Raw genomic sequence first — 12658 nt, forward strand, 5'->3', positions numbered from 1 at the left:
ACCCTGACTTCAAGGTCTATGCTTTTTCCTTAGATCACGATGAACTCTCTTGACATCCTTTCTTTTAAAGATATCTGGATAATACTGTCAGAGGAAGCCTTATATTAACCCAAAGCTTTACATAACAAAAGAGTCTGAAAACAGAACGAACCATTGCTGCTTTGACACTGCCAACAAGATCAGGTTCCAAAAATTTTCAATGACTTTACTATGTGGCAACACAGAAATTAAGCAAATGAATGGTAATGATAATACTGATGGCAATCATGGGCTCTTTATAAAGGCGCGTTCCAATTTGAAAAGCGCAGATGCTCATATTTTAAGTGTTCATCCTGTACCAACAGGTGCTTCTAGATAACTTTTAGGCTAAACAATAAGCCTCATTCATGGTACATTTGTTCTCTGTACAGATACCCAACTCACACTGATGCTGAGGAAATTCTGTATCTGGGAATAAAACTACAGTATTTTATAACCCGCTAAAACAACATTGGACGGCCTGAAAATTCATGCAGCTCTAACCACATGTCCTTCAGTGCCAATAAAGTAATCGAGTTAGGGGACAGAATTCAGGGTTCACTTCTCCCAAAGTTACACTGCTCTCCAGACCTGAGATGCGACCAGGAAATGATCAATGGATAACAAGTTGTGAGTGGCCTCTGTTTCAGGCCACTCAAAGCGTCTCCAGAATCTTGAATTTCCAAACCTTGGCCCCTTTCCACTCCCTAACCCTCTAGTATGAGTAAAGGACTAGGGCCAGAGATTAGAGGATTGAAAGCCAAGAAGAGTGTGACTATGAAGCTGGAATAACAGAGAGGATTAGAGTTATGGAAGCTGAAAAGAGTAGAACTGAGGAAGACTAAGGAGACTAGTCAAAGTCAAGAAGTACAAGGATGAAAAAGGAGGGAGTGGGTAAGAAGTGAGTTCTGGGAACAGGAATGGAAGATAAGGGAGCAGAGAACAAAGATGATCATCTCTATTGAGAGACCCAGCAGGTCATAGGTTGGAAGTGATCATTTTAACCTCATCTTTTAAAAGAAGAGAGTAAATCTTCTTCAATAGTGGATAAATATTTCGAATCAAGTGGAGGAGTTAGGATCAAATGACCAGCTACTGAAAACTCAGATACTTAGATCAACCCTGCTTCAGGAAAGGGATGTGCCAAGAAGCAAGGAGGCTGCAAAATGCTATTGGAGTTTCTAGAGCTTAAAAATGGGGGGGGGGGGGGTAATTTTCTTCCTAAATCTACTCCCAGAACAATGGGTGTTCATTTGCCAGAAGAGAGGCAAGTCCCTTTATACAACTGATGGGAAGCCAGAGTGACCTGTGCAGAAATGAATGGCAGTGTGCCAGATTCAATGAGTTAAAACGGCCGGCAACTTAGGAGGAATTTGCCAGGGCCAAGCTATGTGATCTTATCACCAAAATGACCTCCCAAGGAGCATGTTATGACCACAGTATTTTAAGTAATATATTCTTTAAATAAATCTGTAAGGTATGCCATAATATGTCATGAATGAGTATAGATCCTAATACAGGTCATAATCTAGAGAAGAGTTTCAAATATTAAAAAACGAAAGCTAACAAGAACTTTAGTACAGAGAAAATGACACGAAACATTATCTGACATTACATCCTTTTATATAAGGCAATCTGGTAACAAACCGGGCACCGTTCTAAGTACTTGGCAAAATATAACAGAAGTAGAAGATGGGGTCCTTGTCCTCCAGAATCTTACCATCTAAAGAAGGAGGGCTTGGGAATGCCCATATTATTCAGTGATTCACTGGGCTCCTGGGGTCACTGTTCTCAACATCGTGTCTTGGCAGGATCAGGACAAGACCGGGTCTTTTGTAGTTCTGGGATCTCACTGAGGGACCGATATATGTCTCCCAACCATTGCCTTTCCCCACAATAGACCTGAAGATTGTACTTTGCCACAAGTTTTGAATTAGGGTGGCCGCAGGTGGTGATCAAGAAAACTGGACACCTTTGAACTCATCTCTCCAACACTACAAAACTACCAGGCAGGAAAAGACTAGCTGAAAATCAGACAGACCAGTATAAAAGTGGATGAACGGTCATCCTATTCGGAACAAATATCTTCCAAAGACCTAGCCCTTAAGACCATGCTAAACATTGGGCCATCACCAAGAAACTCTGAAACTACACACCCATCATGCCTTTGGGTCCTTTTAGAGTTTCCAGGGACACATATCCCAATAGCTTTGTACAGGGAACAGCATCCCCACCACAACACAGCAGTCATCCTCACTCATCCCAGCACGCCACAAACCTTGATTATTTCTGTAAGCCATTAGGATTGCATTAGGGGCATACGGGTAGAGAAACCAGGGAGGATAAACAAATACTCCCACGTCCATGCATGGCACCCTTCATTTATGTTTGCAAAAGGCAGCCTCTTTGGATTTATGCAGGGCTAGTTTTATGCAGAATTAATTTCTCCTAAGCTTGAAAGAAAAATCACGATCACCAATCGGTCTACTGTATTTCCTGAATGCTTGCTGTGTGAAGTATTACAAGTAACAGTATTGAGGATAGAGTTATCTGACCCAGATAATTAAACTAAATTCAATCATATGTTGTTGTAAAATGAAATGAACGATGAATAATAATTAATCCATACAGAGGCATCAAGAAATGTAAATAGTTTACATCATGAATAGCTAACCCATCTTTCCCTGCTAAACTCCAGCTTCTCAATTTATCCATAAATATGCAGATTTCATTAAACATTTGGAAACATCATATCTCTAGTATTCAATATTCCTTCAAGCCTTAAATTGTTAAACCACAGTAGGATGCATTTCAAAGCCAAGCTTTTCAGAGTTTAAGTACATAGAGCTGTTTTGATGACAGGCGACCCCTATCACCTATACAATTTTTAAAATTTCTAGTTTTGAAATCGATTCATCAAAATTCAAGCCCGGTTACATTTTTTTTTCTAAATGAGAATCTGAAACTTTAACACAGAAGATATGAGAATGATGGAAGTTTTTCTATGGATGAAGGGCCAGAAGGAGAGAAAAACAATTGTTCACTTCTCTGTCAACCCATTTTCGCTAAGCATTCAACAACGCATAAGTCAGTGGAGTGAAGGACAGCTTTTCAGGAAAACTCAGGAGACAGTCTTTTTTTCTGATAATGATAAGCTTTGGATGAGCAAATGTGTATCACTGAAAATAAATTTTTATCCTTTTAAAAGATCCCAGATCGATCAATGGTATTCATTGAGCACTTATTGTGTGCAGCGCATTGTTCTAAGTGCTTGGGAAAGTTCAACACAACAGAGTTGGTAGACACATTCCCTGCCCACAGAGAGTTTACAGTCTAGAAGAGCAGAACTAACTGGAGACTGCTGCAGGGAAGACCCTGACTTGCCATCAGAAAATGTTGCCCCATTACCTGCACTCCAGAATGGGATGAGGGCACACACCCTCCCAGAGTTTTACTTCCTAATCTCCAGCTTGGGGTATCTTTGTCTCCTCTTGGAGCAAACCCGTCTGAGTCAGAATAGTGTGGCAGGGATGGCTCCAATTGCATTGTTTACCTAGGGAGACTCTACACCTTCAGGGCTTCTGTTGTCAAGGCAGGGCCTCGCTTGACTCCGTCATTCTCCAGTAAGGGTCTTTCTGAGAGGCATGCTTTCCGGTGATATATGTTTCAGTGGCTTAGTGGAAAAGAGCAGAGGGCTGAGAACAAGAGGACCCAGGTTCCAATCCCAGCTCCACCACTTATCCACTGTATGACTTTCAGAAAGTTAGTTAATTTCTCTGTGGTTCAGTTTCCCCATTTATGAAATGGGTATTAAATCCTCCTCCCTACCAGTTAAACTGTGTGCCCTATGTGGGATGGGAACTATGCTTGCCCTGATTATCTTGTACTTACCCCAGCATTTAGGACAGTGCTCGGCACATAGCAAGCACTCGACGAGTACCATAATTACTATTATATAATATCTTAAGAAGTGTTTACCACTAATTTCATTATACAGTCTGTTAACATAATGCAATATCAATATATTGGTTAACATATCTGCTTCTTTAGAAATCCTTCAACTCTTGAGCACAACGGTATAATCTGGAATCTATTACCAGCCCTAATTTGTTTCCAGAACACATTACTGTGAATGCTCACCCTCATGAAAGTTTTTCTGAACTAAATATCCATCACTTTATTTGACTGTAAGGAAAAGAAGTCATGTTTATTTACTAACAAACATATTTGGCATGTTTAAATGCATGATTTTGATGTGCTTGCTTTTTAATAGTTTCTAAACATACAGTCATAAAATGCTCGATTACAGATGATTGGTTATGAGACTACTCACCAATAGCACAATATCTCAAGCACATCTTCATTTTTAAGACAGGCATATTTAGCTTAACATGTTTATCTTTCAGAAACTGAGTTTAAAACCTCTGGAACTTACATTTCCTCACTTCAAAAAAACAAAGGCTAAGTCCCATAGCCTGGTGGATAGAGCCCGGGCTTCGAAGTCAGAAGGACCTGAGTGCTAATCCCGGCTGTACTCCTTGTCCACTGTGACCTTGGGCAAGTCACTTCACTTCTCTGTGCCTCAATTCCCTCATACATAAAACGGGGATTAAGACTGAGAGCACTATGTGGGAAAGGGACTGTGTCCAACCTAATTATGTTGTTTCTACCCCAGAGTTTAGTACAGTGCCTGGCACATAGTAAGAATTTAACAAACACCACAATCAGTATTATTATGAAATGGAACTGCTTCATTCTAAGTGTTCAGTCAAAGAAAAACTAAGACTAAATGGATTATTTTCACTTCCTCACTGACTCGAAAGTATGAACTGATATAGATTCAAAAGCATTCTTTTCTGTTTTTAAACAATTTATTTATGGCACTTAGGTGGGTGACTCAAATATTTAATGAAATTAAAACCATCTCCTTGTCCAGCATTTCTTGTCCAAAATTTCTCAAATTATTTCTGTGTGAGGCAAGAAGTTAGCTATTTGCATCTACATATTTGCCAGTTTCCCCCAGCTCCTTTGCATGCTGTTTCCCTCTATACCCCCTTATCCACCACCTGCTCACTCAAGGCCTCATTCCCTTTTCTATGCCTTTAGTTTCCCTAAACTGTGATGATGAGTATCATAATACTACTCTGATCTAATCTAACAAAGACATTTAAGCAGTTCCCAAAACTGAATTTCATGCTTCTGTTTATTTACATAGACGAAATTTGAATCTTCTCAACTTTTGTTCTCTGCCATCTAGAGTGGCTCATCTTAAATGGAGATTGTAAAACCACAGATGATTTCTTTTGAAAGATGTCACAGTCATGCCAAGGTGGTTCCCTGGACTGGTTATCACAAATTGCTGAACTAATCCAATAATGATGAAAGTCTCAGAAGAGATCTATCTTTTAAGGACCTATAGTCCTTTCAACCCAAAGATTTAATTTGGTTTGTGGTTGTTTTTTGTTTTTTTTACTATATTTAGCTCTTCTTTCCATCCCTCCATGATCTACATTGAAAAATCCCATAAATGGAGAACAGCTGAACAGTAAAAACGCTGGTCTCTTAGTTGTGAATTCAAAGGTCAATTATTAATGCAGCAAAAAATGGGGGCAAATCCAGTTTCATGAGTAATAATAATATTTGAGTTATTTCCTAGGAAAATATTCTGTGCTAAGCACTGGGGTAGATATAAAACAGATTGAACACACCCCACATTGGGCTCACAGTTTAAGGGAAAGGGAGAGCAGGTATTGAATCCTCATTTTATTTAGGAGCAAATGGAGGCAATGAAGAGTGTCTTGACCAAGGACATACAGCATTCAAGTGGTGTAGCCAGAATTAGAACCCAGGTCTCCTGACACCAGTCCAGTGCTCTCTCCACCAGACTCTGCTGTTTCTCTAATCTTCTCTCAGGCACCCACCTAAGTGCCATAAATACATTTAATTGCTTAAAAACAGAAAAGAATGCTTTTGAATCTATACCAGTTCATGTTTTCCAGTCAGTGAGGAAGTAAAAATAATCCATTTAGTCTTAGTTTTTCTTTGACTGAACACTTACAGTGAGGCAGTTCCGTTTCATAATACTACTATTTGTGGTGTTTTTTAATTTCTTGAGGTTACAAATTACACCTCAAGTTGGGTATTTATGGTAGTCAGGGCCAGAGTCCGTAGTGACTTAACGAATCTTTCAATGACTTCGCTTTACTTGGACACTTTACAGCGGGGACAATGCCAAACCATCCAGACCTGAAGAAATTCTTTTTTAACCAGGGCCACATGAGCAGGAAGTAATGAAGAAATTTCTGAATCATTATCATATAACAGGCCATGTTCTGTGCAAATGCTAGTGAGTACCAAAGTAACAAATACACGGAAGTTTTTACTCACCCTCCTCTGTTCAGATCAGTTTTGACGATTCTCCATTATGTTGTAGTACAGTATGATTATCTGTCCTGGCAATCTGTAAACACAAAGGTTACAAATCTCTCTAATTATATTCTATTTCTTCAAGACAAGACCCAGTTTCTCCCTTCCAAATATTAATTTCACCAAAAACATATATGCTGCTGAGTAATGGAAGTGTGGGAAAGCCATTACATGTTACTTGAAAACAGAAATGCACAAAAGGAAAATCTGCTCATGGAACAGCAACCAAGCGCCACCAAAGATGGAGAGTAGAAAGTAGGGACATCTGTGACAATACACTGCTTCCATCTGCTTCATGTTTTCCCAGATGATAAATTTAGGAAAGTGTCAAACTGCTAGGGATACAGTGACTTATGCTGCAACTGAAGTTTCCCATTCTGCTTCAGTGTGTACTTTAATGAATCTTCATTCCCAGACTGACTGACTGAAGTCAAGTCTCCCACTGGTGAAAATATTTATCCACTAATGAAGGGGGAGCGCGCAACTGTCACTCACTTCCTTCAAGATAATGAGGCTACAATGATCACTCCTCCAAGGTGATGAGTTAGAAATGGTTTTAACCTTTGCCAAAAGGCTTTCCATTACAGTTGCAATCCCCTTCATTTCCTGAGGATAATATTGATATTCTCTGTTCTTTGGGAGAAAAGCCTTACTTTAAAATTTAAGGAATGAAAAATAAGGAAATGAAAAAAGAAAAAAATGAAAGCAAGGGAAGAAAGGAGAGAGAAAGAAAAAACAAGTTGGTGAACTACTTCATTAGGGACCAATTATTGTACAAACTAAACACCAACTGAAAGAACACTGAGAGAGCAAGGGAAAGAAGCTGTGTTAATCCAAGGTACTGCTAATAGCAGCCCAAGTGTCTCAGTGTTTACAGTTACACTGTGCATACCCTGCAGCAATGAACTATAAACAGTCTGAAGAAGAAATGTGCCTCCCAGCGCTCTGAAAGAATTGGACTCAGTAGTTGTTGTTTTTCACTGGAGGAGTCATCCAAACACCACACTAATTTTATCCCCTAAAAGAAGTCTCTCTCTCTCAACATATGATTATAATCACACTTACAAGATTTTTGTTTTCCAGCAAAACTTACTTTTTAAAGGAGGCAGTTGCCACATTGATGAAAACCTACTCACACGAACAACACACGAAGAAAATACCGTATCTAAAATAAACCCAAATTTTGAAACAGTACACAGCTTTAGAGCTGAAACTGTATGCCATCATTTCCCACAGGAAATTATAGGTCCAGCAGGTGCTGGATAAACCACTCTAATAACTACTGATGATTTCTCTTTCTTTGTTTTGTCCCAAAGCACCGAGTTTTTGGTCATGGTCAAATTTGCCAAGGAGGCTAATTTTTAGGAAAATGTCATAATACATTTGATACTACCAATAATATATTTTCAGACTACCACAGATGATTCCAATTTTATTCAACACGAACTCTAGCCCACAACCCAAATTCACTCTGTTGGCTCTTTTAAAATAAGCTCACTATTTTCTCTCATTATAAGCATTCTCTTCCCCATCCGCTCACCCCCCCCGACTCCACCCCCATTTTCTGCTACCATACTCAGTGGTTTCTGTGTTCATGAAAAAACTACTGTTTAAAAACCAGGCTCGGGTTCAAATCTAGACAGAGTTCAAATCAGGCCATCCAAACTGTCTGGAACTCCAAGAGATTTTAAGCCAAGAGCCTGTTGCCTAAATTCATTATCTGGAAAGCAGCAATTTGGCATCAAATTCCAGACTGGTATTTTATCACAATACCATTCCCCGAGCACAAAACAACAGGGAAATTCAGGAAAGAGAAAAAAAGCAGATTCTTGTAAGCGGATGCAACAAACAACGCTAAGAAGCACTGAGGCCTAGTGGGCAGAGCAAGGGCCTGGGAGTCACAAAGACTTGGCTTCTAAGCCGGATTTGCCACTTGCCTGCTGTGTGACCTTGGCAAGTCACTTAACTCCTCCGTGCTTCAGTTAACTCATCTTTAAAGTGGGGATTGAAACTCTGAGGTCCGTGTAGGATATGGCCCATGTCCACCCTGATTATTTTGTATCTATGCCAGCTCTTAGAACAGTGCTTGGCACATAGTAAGTGTTTAAGCACCACAAAAAAAAAAAAAAGACTCACTTTTTTTCCCTTAATCAACCTTAAATAAAAAGACAAGAGCACCTTCCCATGGCATTAAGCAAGGATCTTCAGAGGCCATATTGTCAATGCAGGTCTCTGATTGTCAATGTAGGGCCCACTGGCACATGGGAATTTTATGTAACTTTATCTATCCTTGGGGGACAGAGAAGACAGCCCTCTAGGCACTGCACTGCTATAAGACAACTAACTTGAAAGGGCATTCACAGACATGACTTCAAATCATCACTTTTCCACGTATCCAGGGTGTGAGTCCTTTTTGTTCAACCATATTAAACATCAATCTGAAGTACTCATTGATTGCATACCCTGTGCCCAGCACTGACTAAGCCCTAGGAGAGTACCAAGAGAAAGTAGTTAGTAGGGCCCAAAACAAAATCCTAAATGATCTAGCCCGGGCATCCAAAGAATCGAATTTGAAGATCAGGTTCCAAAATTCATTGCGCAGGCCCTCTCTCTCTCGCTCTGTGCAAGTAAATACATTGGATGGCAAATGTTAAAGCTCTCTGTAATCTATTCCGTGCCACAGTCTAGGTTACTATGAAATCACCTTAGAACAACAGGTCTGGGGACTATGCCTGCAGAGTACTGGGTACAGAAGTGGGTGGTTTCCCACCTTGCTAGATCTGAGTTATCGGCACAACTAGCTGGATAGCCACGGTTAAGCTTCGGCAGGCAGAAACTTATCTCCGTCCAGAGACGGGAGTCAGAGTGGGAGGTGAGACAGGCAGAAGCAAATCCTGCCTGGGTGTGTTTGTCTGGCTTCCTGCCTTCAGCTGCTGAGTTCAGCTGTGTCTGGAACATTACTAAGTGTTACAAATAAGGGAACATTGCACATGGAGGTTTAACAAGTTTATCAGCACATTTGAATCTTCAAAGTCATCTTACTAACAGCCCGCAGCCTAATTAACCTTTACAACACCCCAGTGAGGTAGGTAAGAAAATAAGTATTAGCATTCCCATTTTACAGAGCAGATCGAGGTTAAAAAATTATTCCAACCAATGGTATTGAGTGCTCACTCTGTGCAGAGCACTGTACTAAGGTCTTGGGAGAGTACAATACAATAGAGTTGGCAGGTACATTCTCTGCCCACGAGCTTACCCTCCATTTGCCCTAATTATCTGCCACATATGTTAAAATAAATTACAGGTAGGGGAAGCCACAGAGTATGCAGATATGTAAATAAGGGCTATAGGAGTAAGAGTGAGGTAAATAACAAGGTACATGCTCAAGTATATAAGTTTTGCAAGAGAGAAAAAATAGGGTGATGAGATGTTAGTGAAGGCTTCCTGGAGGAAATATGCTTTTACTAAAGCTTTGAAGACGGGGAGACTGTTGGTCCCTCGGATACAAAGAGGGAGAGAGATCAACCCACACGAGGAAGGATGTGAGCAAAGAGTTGACGGAGAGAGATCGAGGCACAGTGAATAGGCTGGCGTTAAAGGAGCCAAGTGTGTGAGCTGGGCTGTGGTGGAAGGTAAACCAAGGGTAGAGAAGATCAATCAATTGTATTTATTGAGAGCTTATTATGTGTGCAGAGCCTTGTACTAAGCCCTTGGGAGCTATAACAATATAGAACAATATAACAGACATTCCCAAGTGCCAAAAATGGAAAGAAAGTTTGTCATGGCCTGGTTTTCACCTGAATGATCACATCAATGGCTGTGAATGTGGCACTCACTGTTTCTTTTGTCCCTGAACTCCGGGGTAATCTGGATCCATTTTTAGCAGTTGTGGATGCTGTCACTTCCATTTCCTTTGGCCTCACCTGTTATTGTGATTTCTGATGTTATGTTAGTAATGTTAGCAATGATGCTAACTAAATGTTTACTCCATGAAAACCACTGTACTATGCACTGGGGTTAATTCAGGGTCACCAAATTTAGATTTAAGCCCTTGTCCTCAAGGGGCTAATGATCAAACAGTGACAAGAGTAACACTGTGGAAGCACAACTGGAAATATGTTATTGTGCAGCAATAAAAATGTTCGAAGAAAAAATATGCGGTAACTAAATAGGGCTTAGATTCATGGGTAAAATCACCCTTCCAGGCAAAGAGTCCTTGGGTATGAAGGGCAGCTAATTTCTCAGTGTTTTTTAAAAAATAGGGGAGGCTAATGTCAAACCAGCTGTTATAGGACAATTAGGTTGGGCAGACCATTGGTCGTCCCCATTGGGCAGTGCTTCCGCTCTTCTGACTCTGAAAAAAGGGAAGGGAAGGTTCACAGACACACACACATCCTACTTCCCATCCTCACGTCCCAAGACCCCACACATTCTGCCTAATAACAGCCTGTAGAAGTGATAGCCCAAAATGTAGAATAGTCCTCCATGTTTAAAAACATAGGGACAACTCAGAGGATTAGCTGGACTTGCTTATTTGAGAAAGGCTTGCAGATAAATTGGTTGAAGTCTACAAAGGGGTGAAAGAGACAAACGAGATTTTGGTCAATAGAGATAATTGCTGAGGTCTGTAGGCACTAAAGTGGAATGTCTGTTGCCGATGATTTCTTTTTCCATCAATTATGGGACAACGTTTCTCTTAAGTTTAATTCATTAAAACACCTCTTAATATGCACTGCTTCAGGCCACAATAAATTCATTTGTTGTAATAACTTTACTGTCTTCTTTCTGTTGTTCGCCATTTCATCATGAAGAGGGATTGGAGACAGGATGTGTCCAGGCCGCCCTTTTCTGGCAGATAAGACTTCCTGGGGGCTTAGCCACCTAATTTATTTCTATGAGCAAAATCCTCCCAGAAGAGGGTCAATAAAATTAGTGTAATCTAAACCTAATAAAACACCCACACTGAGAGCCTTGTCTTCATCTCTGGAATCTCCAAATGATACAAAGTGTTACATTCTCCCAAAGGCATTTCAGAGAAAATTACCCAAGGACTAGAGGAAATTGTCCCTCTACTCCTATTCAAAAAGGGTTATTTCCACCCCACTCCTTGATAAATTCAAACATAGGTGAGGTATCCTGGCAGCTGTGGGAAGATTTCGATATGGCCCCCCTTGGTAAGGATATGTGACTCTGGAAATCAATTCTGTGCAGTGTGAATGAGGTATGAAATGAAAAATTTCTGCCCTGTGTAGAGAGAACGCAGACGTTGCCGCTGAGTCATTATTGCATTTTGCTCCCGCTTTGCTCTATCCGCAGAAAAACAACACTAGACTCTGTCGGAAGCAATCAGAAGAAGAATCCACTAAGTCGAGACGCCTATGTGGGGAAAAAACACAGCTCTGAAAATGAAATTTTGTTCAAGCCCTTACTCTTTTTTTTTTCTCCCTTCCTACATATGCCTCCCAGGAATGCTAACATTTTGAAAATGAGTGAAGAAATAGAATTAAACTGAGTGAAGAAAATGGGTCATCTGGGCTAGAAGCTCCCATATAGAGTGCCAGACACCCTCTTGGAAGATCTGGCTTCTCTCCATCTTAGACTATGAGCTCTATCTGGGCCAGGGACTGCATCTGGTCTGACTGTATTCACCCTTTGTTGAGCACAGTGCTTGGCCCATACTGAGTGAGTACTTAATACCACAATTATTAATCATCGATTCAATTCCACATGCTGGACTCCTTCTCAAGCATGGTCACACATTCCCAGGCGGAGCCCTGGACCCACCTTTCTGCCTTTCCGAGCAACACCTTCATTCATTTCCTAACAGATACTTGCCTCTTCAATTTACCTAATAGCAGGTCTCTTTAGTTACCAAACACACCCCTGTGAGTGAGTCTTTGCTCATCACTGAGGAGAAAAAAAAAACACTAAAGGAATGCTTTTCCTTAAGGTATACTGCAAGGATCTCTCAACAAGGTCAAAGGTTATAAACTCCTGGAGAGCAGGGATAGTGTCATACTTTTATTGTATGCTCCCAAACCCCCAATACAGTGCCCTGCACTCAGTAAACACTCAAAAAAAAAAATGAATGAGTAAATTCAGTGCATTGTCCCTCATTGTTCATGGAGATAGGGAGGGATTTTTTTTTTCCCCTTCACTGTGGACACGGAGTCATTGAGAGGTTATTCAGTTAGTTCAAAGTCATAGAGTGAGT

The 12658-nt window shown here is 40.5% G+C and overlaps 1 protein-coding gene across 1 annotated transcript in view; it reads right to left on the bottom strand.

Moving 5' to 3' along the window:
• SEMA5A (semaphorin 5A) overlaps nucleotides 1–12658 on the bottom strand; it is a 366908-nt gene that overhangs the window by 290583 nt on the left and 63667 nt on the right. The window contains 1 exon segment of the mRNA XM_001519071.3: nucleotides 6406–6478. The gene's annotated coding sequence lies outside the window, so the exon portion shown is untranslated.

This window comes from Ornithorhynchus anatinus, chromosome X3 (genome assembly GCF_004115215.2).
Source record: "Ornithorhynchus anatinus isolate Pmale09 chromosome X3, mOrnAna1.pri.v4, whole genome shotgun sequence".
NCBI lineage: Eukaryota > Metazoa > Chordata > Mammalia > Monotremata > Ornithorhynchidae > Ornithorhynchus > Ornithorhynchus anatinus.